Below are 6,762 nucleotides of genomic sequence, written 5' to 3' on the forward strand. Positions count from 1 at the left end.
CCAGAGGGTGGAGCAAATTAAGCATGCCTCTCCAGATCCTCCCCAGATCCTCCCCCTTTCTCCCTCCCTATTTAACTCGATACTGCCCTGAGTTTCAGGGGGGTACATCCAGATCCATCCACCATCTGCCATGACAATAAACCCTTTTGGAACCAAGGACTTCCTCATATCATTGGAGCCTGCCGTTGCCAATGCCGCCAGCCTCTGGAACCATAGACTTTCTCCTGCATGTGGGACCAGATGCATGGAAAGCCTCCAGGACTCACCACTGCTGCAGATTTCCCTCCCCACAGCTCAGAAGTGGTATAGCAGAGTTTTCAAGTAGAACTATTTCCAATTTTCTGAGGAAGCACTAGATTGATTTCCAGAGTGATTGTGTTAGTTTGCAATCCCACCAGTAATGGAGGAATGTTCCTCTTTGCCTACATCCTTTCCAGCATCTGCTGTCACCTGAAATTTTGACCTTAGTCATTCTGACTGGTGTAAGGTGGAATCTCAAGGTCATTTTGATTTGCATTCTCCTGATAACTAAGGATATTAAACACTTCTTTAAGTGCTTCTCAGCAACTCGAGATTCCTTAGTTAAGAATTCTCTCTTTTGTTTTGTATCCCATTTTACAATTGTGCTATTTGTTTTATGGAGTCTAACTTCATACATTCTTTATATATTTTGAATATTAGACCTCTATCAGGTATACGATTAATAAAGATGTTTTTCCAATCTGTAGGTTGCCATTTTGTGTTATTGACAGTGTCCTTTGCCTTCTAGAAGCATTGCAGTTTCATGAGGTCTCATTTGTTGATACTAGAATCTGAGCTATTGTTGATCTGCTCAGGAAATTTTCTCTGTGCCAATGTATTAAGGTTTATTTATCATTTTCTTTGGAATTAGATTAGTGCATCTGATTTTATTTGATGGTCTTTGATCCACTTGGATATGAGCTTTGTGCAAAATGATAAATATGACCTATTTGCATTCTTCAACATGTAGACCACCAGATTGACCAGCATCACTTTTAAAAATGCCATTTCCCCCACTGGATGTGTTAGATTTCGGCATGCAGCTTGGAACAGACGACAACACCAGACCAAATGGTTCCAAAGGGGAGGGGGTTTATTCAGGGCAGAGGGCAAAGGTAGGGAGAGAAATGGGAGAAGATAGTGAAGAAAGAAGAGAGAGGAGAGAAGTGGAGGCCAGCCATGACCACGTGGAGAGAGGGGGGAGGGAAGGGAGGAAGTGTGAGGAGAAGCTAGAGGCAAGACAGTAAGAGAGAAAGAAAGAAAGGAGGAGGCAAGCAGCCCCTTTTATAGTGGGCACGCCTACCTGGGTGTTGCCAGGTAACTCTGGGGAGGAGTATACCTGGGTGTTGCCAGATAACTGTGGAGGTGGAGTTTAGACAGAATACTAACATTCTCATGTTTTTGTTTAGTTAAAAAGAAAAATTAGAAAGAGGTGACGGTGAAGCAGGAATAGGGTCGTCGTGAAATCTGGCTACTTCTTGCGGGCATTGGGGGTGACGTGTCTTTAGGGGGAACCTAGAAGAATGGGTATGGGCTTTTTTTGTCTGGTCTTAGGAGAGTTGGCTGTTTCCTGCTGTCCAGGGTCTATGGAGCAAGCCATCTGAGGATAGGTCAGAAGGAACAGGTCCAGTAGAAGCAGCTGTGTGCGTGACAGGAGATGGAGCATCTGGAGGTTGCTTCTCTGAAGGTGTTCTGGATCCACCTGGACTTGACAAGATGTAAGAAATAAGATTAAGAACACTTGGAGAAAGAATTTTTTTCTAAGATGTACATTTGAAACCCAGAGGGCTCCCACCCTTTGTTATAGGTAGTGAGCGGGACCTTTACTTATCTGGATGGCATCTATTTGGTCCAAGAGAGGTAGATCTGAGTGGGTTTCCTATAGCTTATAAGTTTACAAAACAGATAACAGCATGAGTTAACAACACAAGCAGTCTCTAAGATGAACTTTTGTTGGCTTGTATAGTGGAGTATTTTATAGTTAAGCAAGTTTATAGGAACTCAGATAATTTAGGACAGTGGGATAGTAAGAGGAGGAAATATGGAGCATTTACTTGATGGCAACTGAGTTTAGGTAATGAAGTAACAGATAATATCTGTAAAAGCTTAGCTGTCAATGTAGTCAGAAGTCTGATGAAGTCTGATAAAGAGTAAACAACAATCTACCAGTTATATATTATTTTTAAAAAATGACAGAGTCCACTAGCCAACAGTTTCCATGGTTTCCATAGTCTCTTGGGTGAAGTCAGTTTGGCTTCCAAGCTCAGAAAATGCAGGGCTTTTTTCTGTGGAATGGATATGCATGACATGAGAAATGACTTACCTTGATTTAGCCAAGTCATTTGACTCAGGGTATCCCATTGTGTTTGTTCACATACAATCTAGGCTATATGTTCTAGGAGTCCGCTGTCCATCTTCCGAAACCATCTTGGGTAACTGTTAGAGGCTTTGGGCAGCCATACACTTAAAAATACTATCAGCAGACTTCTGACAAGATTGAGAGCCATAAGGATTGGTTGTAACTGAATAGAATAATAGCAGTAGTAAAAATCTATCAAGACAGAGCCTTTCTTATCTTGTCTTAAGTAACTTTGGGGGGTTATGTAGGTAGAGAAAAGCACATTTTTTGTATTAGCAAAGAAACATTTGGCTAGGACCAGAATAAGAAAGCTGGATCATATGGATGTCAGGGGCTTTGGCTGCAGCAACAGCAGGGCGGGATTTCCTACTAGCTCTGGAAGTCGCTGCCCAGTGACTCTGGTGGCTAGAGTTTGCAGTGGGCAAGGAAAAACAAGCATGCCCCATATCACAGCAATGTTCATGTTAGTTGTTTTTGTAGCAGAAGGCACCGCTAGCACTCACTTTACAGGTCTCATGCAGAGAGGGAGAGGGAACATTTAGGTGAAAGACCAGGAGTTAGGACTGGACGTCCATACATGAGTTCAGAAGGTGAAATGAGGAGAGGTCATTTGGGAAGGGCTCGTAGCCTGAAAAGAGCCAGAGGTAGGAGTTTTACCCAGTCAAGGTGAAGTTCCTGTGACAACTTGACAAGAGTGGTTTTTAAAGAGTGGTTGGCTCTCCCTACCTTACCTGAAGATTTAGGATGATAGGGGATATGAAAATGCCAGGGGATGTCTAGGGCCTTAGATAGAGTCTGAGAAACTTAGGAAGTAAATTCAGGCCCATTGTCTGACTGGAGGGAAGCGGGGACACCAAAACAGGGGATGATATCTCTGAGGAGGAGATCAGAGACTGTCTGAGCCCTTTTGTTAGTTGTGGGAAAAGCCTCTACCCAGCCTGAGAAGGTGTCCACCAAAACCAGGAGGTACTTGACACATTTTACATCAGGCATGTGGGTAAAGTCAAGTTGCCAGTCAGTTCCAGGAAGTGAATCTAGCCTGATGGGAAGGAAAAGTCCCCTGAGGCTCTGGAGAGAAAGAGAGTATTGGGCTTGGCAGATGTACCTGGTAGAGTCCAGTAACTGGACGAAAACGGGAGAATGATGTTTAGCAACAGAGGAGTTCTGGATGTCCCAAACTCGGGGGTCCACCTGAGAAGCTGGTAAGGAAAATAACATGTTAGTGTTAGTAGGGTGATTGGCTAAAAAGAGGAGTAGAGAAACTGCTGGTGAGCTTTGTCTTAAGTGAATTGGTGGAGCAAAGGAAACAGGAGCTCCCAACTTAGCTAAAATATCTCTTCCTAATAAGGGGACAGGACATGTAGGCACAACCAAAAAGGAATGGGTGAAAGGCACACCCCTAAAAATGCAACTAAGTGGGAGGAGTGAAAGGCTTAAGGTGAGATAAGTGGACCCAATGAGGGAGTCCTTCAAGTTTAGTAGCTGTAGGGGTCATGAGGATTACCTTAAAAGGACCCTGCCATTTGGGAGAGAGAGGTGAGGGCTGATGATCTGGGGGGAGAGAAGCACTTGGTTTCCAATGTTGACAGGCAGTGGACAGGAGACAGTGTGTTGTCGAGGTAGATGGTGGTCAGCAAAATTCCACAAGAGGGACGGAGGTGGCAAAGTAGTGGGGTGAGCAGATGGTCTGGGAGGAGGAAACAGGCAGAACACATGGAAAGAGTATAACGAAGATAGATAAATGCTCAAGCATAGGGGATTTGTTTCCATTTACCAGACTGCTGGCAGTATGTGTTAAGACCTCTTAAAATAGTTGGGTCTAGCGTGCCATTACATGGCTACTTTAGTCCATTATCTAGAGGGTATCGAATCCAGACCTTATTGCAGAGGTGTATCAATTTGGAAGGCCTCAAATCAGGTGTTAATTTTAGAGATTTGAGGTTTTTCAGTAGACAACACTGTGGGGTGTCTGTGGGTACGTTCGAAAACAATGTGGTACCCATTGGGTGATGGCTGTTACTGAGCTATCAGTTGGCATCCTGAAAAAATAGCTGGCAACAAAAAAATCAGGCTCAGGCTAGATAATCAGGTCATCACGAGAATATCTAGGGGCCTCTGTGGAACTAGTCCGGCAGAAAATAGCTCACCTGGTACTAGGATTTACGGCAGAGCTGCAAGAGCTGGGGAAGGGCTGGGAGCTATTTCTGAGAGGGAAATCACCCAATGGCCAATGTCCTAGGTCGTAGTTCAGCTAGAGACCAGTCATATGGTCTCTATATGAAAAGCCAACCCCTTAGCCCAGGGAAGGTTGGCCAGACCCTAACTGGGCATCCAGGGTTCCTCCCACCAATCAGAAACTTCTTACCAATTAATATGCCGGTGTGTTTGCTGGCTTGTGCAGTGTGGTAGCAGGAAAGGTGGAACCGTGAGGTCTGTGTAGACCTGTCTGGCTGCCTAGCCCATGTGGCAGAGCACCACATGGGGGTCACAGTGGCACAGCTCATGTGGTGGAAGTTTTTCGAGGCTCTTAGCGGCGGATGGTGTTGGTCTGCAGCAGCAGTGGGAATTCACATGGTCAGTGATGGCAGGTAGCAGTAGATGAAGTTCAAGTGGTGTAGTGGTGGCAGATGCGGTGGTGAGGTTGCAGCAGGCCACATGGTGTCAGTGTTGTACAGTCACAGCAGCCTCATAGCAGCATGGGTCTCAAGGTTCCTGAAGTCTTTGTATCCCGGGTTTCAGCACCAATATTAGACTTCGGCGTGCAGCTTGGAACAGACGACAACACCAGACAAAATGGTTCCAAAGGGGAGGGGGTTTATTCAAGGCAGAGGGCAAAGGTAGGGAGAGAAACGGGAGAAGATAGTGGAGAAAGAATAGAGAGAGAGGAGAGAAGTGGAGGCTGGCCATGACCACGTGGAGAGGGGGTGGGAAGGGAGGAAGGACTAGGAGAAGCTAGAGGCAAGAGACTAAGAGAGTAAGAGAGAGAGGAGGAGGCAAGCAGCCCCTTTTATAGTGGGCACACCTACCTGGGTGTTGCCAGGTAACTGTGGGGAGGAGCATACCTGGGTGTTGCCAGATAACTGTGGAGGTGGAGTTTAGACAGAATACTAACAGGATCGATTTCAATTCTTTGTCAAAGTCAAATGATCATAGGTGGATGGGATTATTTTTGGGTCTTCAGTTTTATTTCACTGATCAATCTGTATATCTCTAAACTAATACTATGGGTTTTTATCACTATTGCTTTGTAGTACAGCTTGAGTTCAGGGATGATGATTTCCACAAAAGTTCTTTTATTGTTGAGAATTGTTTTAGCTAATCTGGAATTTTTGTTATTCCATATGAAGTTAAGGATTGCTCTTCTTCCTCAGTGAAAAATTGAGTTGGAATTTTGATGGGGATTACATTGACTCTGTAGATTGCTTTTTGGTAGGACGGACATTTTTACTACGTTAATCTCATTGATGCACGAGTCTGGGAGATCTTTCCACCTTCTGAGGTCTATTTTGATTGTTTTCTTCAGAGACTTGATGTTCTAGTCATACAGATCTTTTACTTGCTATGTTAGAGTTACACCAACCTATTTTATATTATTTGTAACTGTTGTGAAGAGTGCTGCTCCTAAATTCTTTCTCAGTCAATTAATCATTTGTATAAAGGAAAGCTATTGATTTGTTTGAGTTTATTTTATATCTAGTCACTTTGCTGAAGGAGTTCTCTGGTAGAATTTGGGGGTTGGTCATGTATATGTTCTATACATCAGCAAATAGTGACACCTTGAGTTCTTTCTTTCGTATTTATATCCCTTTTTCCTCCTTTTGTTGTCTAACTGCTCCAGCTAGAACTTTGAGCACTATATTGAATAAATAGGGAGAGAGTTGGAAGCCTTGCCTTCTCCCTGATTTTAAATGATTGCTTTAAGTTTCTCTTCATTTAATTTAATGTTGTCTGTTTTTTGTTATAGAGCTTTCAGGTGTGCTGTTAAGTTGCTAGTGTACAATTTCTCCAATTTCTTTATGAATGCACTTCATGTTATGAATTTTCTTCTTAGCACTGGTTTCATTATGTCCCATAAATTTGGGCACGCTGTGTCTTCATTTATATTTAATTCTAGAAAGTCTTTAATTTCTTTCTTTATTTCTTCCTGAAAAAGTTATAATTTTGTAGAGTTGTTAAGTTTCTGTGAATATGTGAGTGCTGTGGGTCAGCCCTGGTGTGGTGGGGTGTCTTCTTCTTCTCTGCTTCTTGTCCGTTCTTCTTGAGGCAGCTGATGGGGAAGAGTATTGGTGAGGGGTAAGACTTGGTCTTACGAGGTATTTAGGGTTGCTGTAATAAAATAAAATAAAATAAAATAAAATAAAATAAAATAAAATAAAATAAAA

Source organism: Grammomys surdaster, unplaced genomic scaffold (genome assembly GCF_004785775.1).
Source record: "Grammomys surdaster isolate TR1022 unplaced genomic scaffold, NIH_TR_1.0 202, whole genome shotgun sequence".
Lineage (NCBI taxonomy): Eukaryota > Metazoa > Chordata > Mammalia > Rodentia > Muridae > Grammomys > Grammomys surdaster.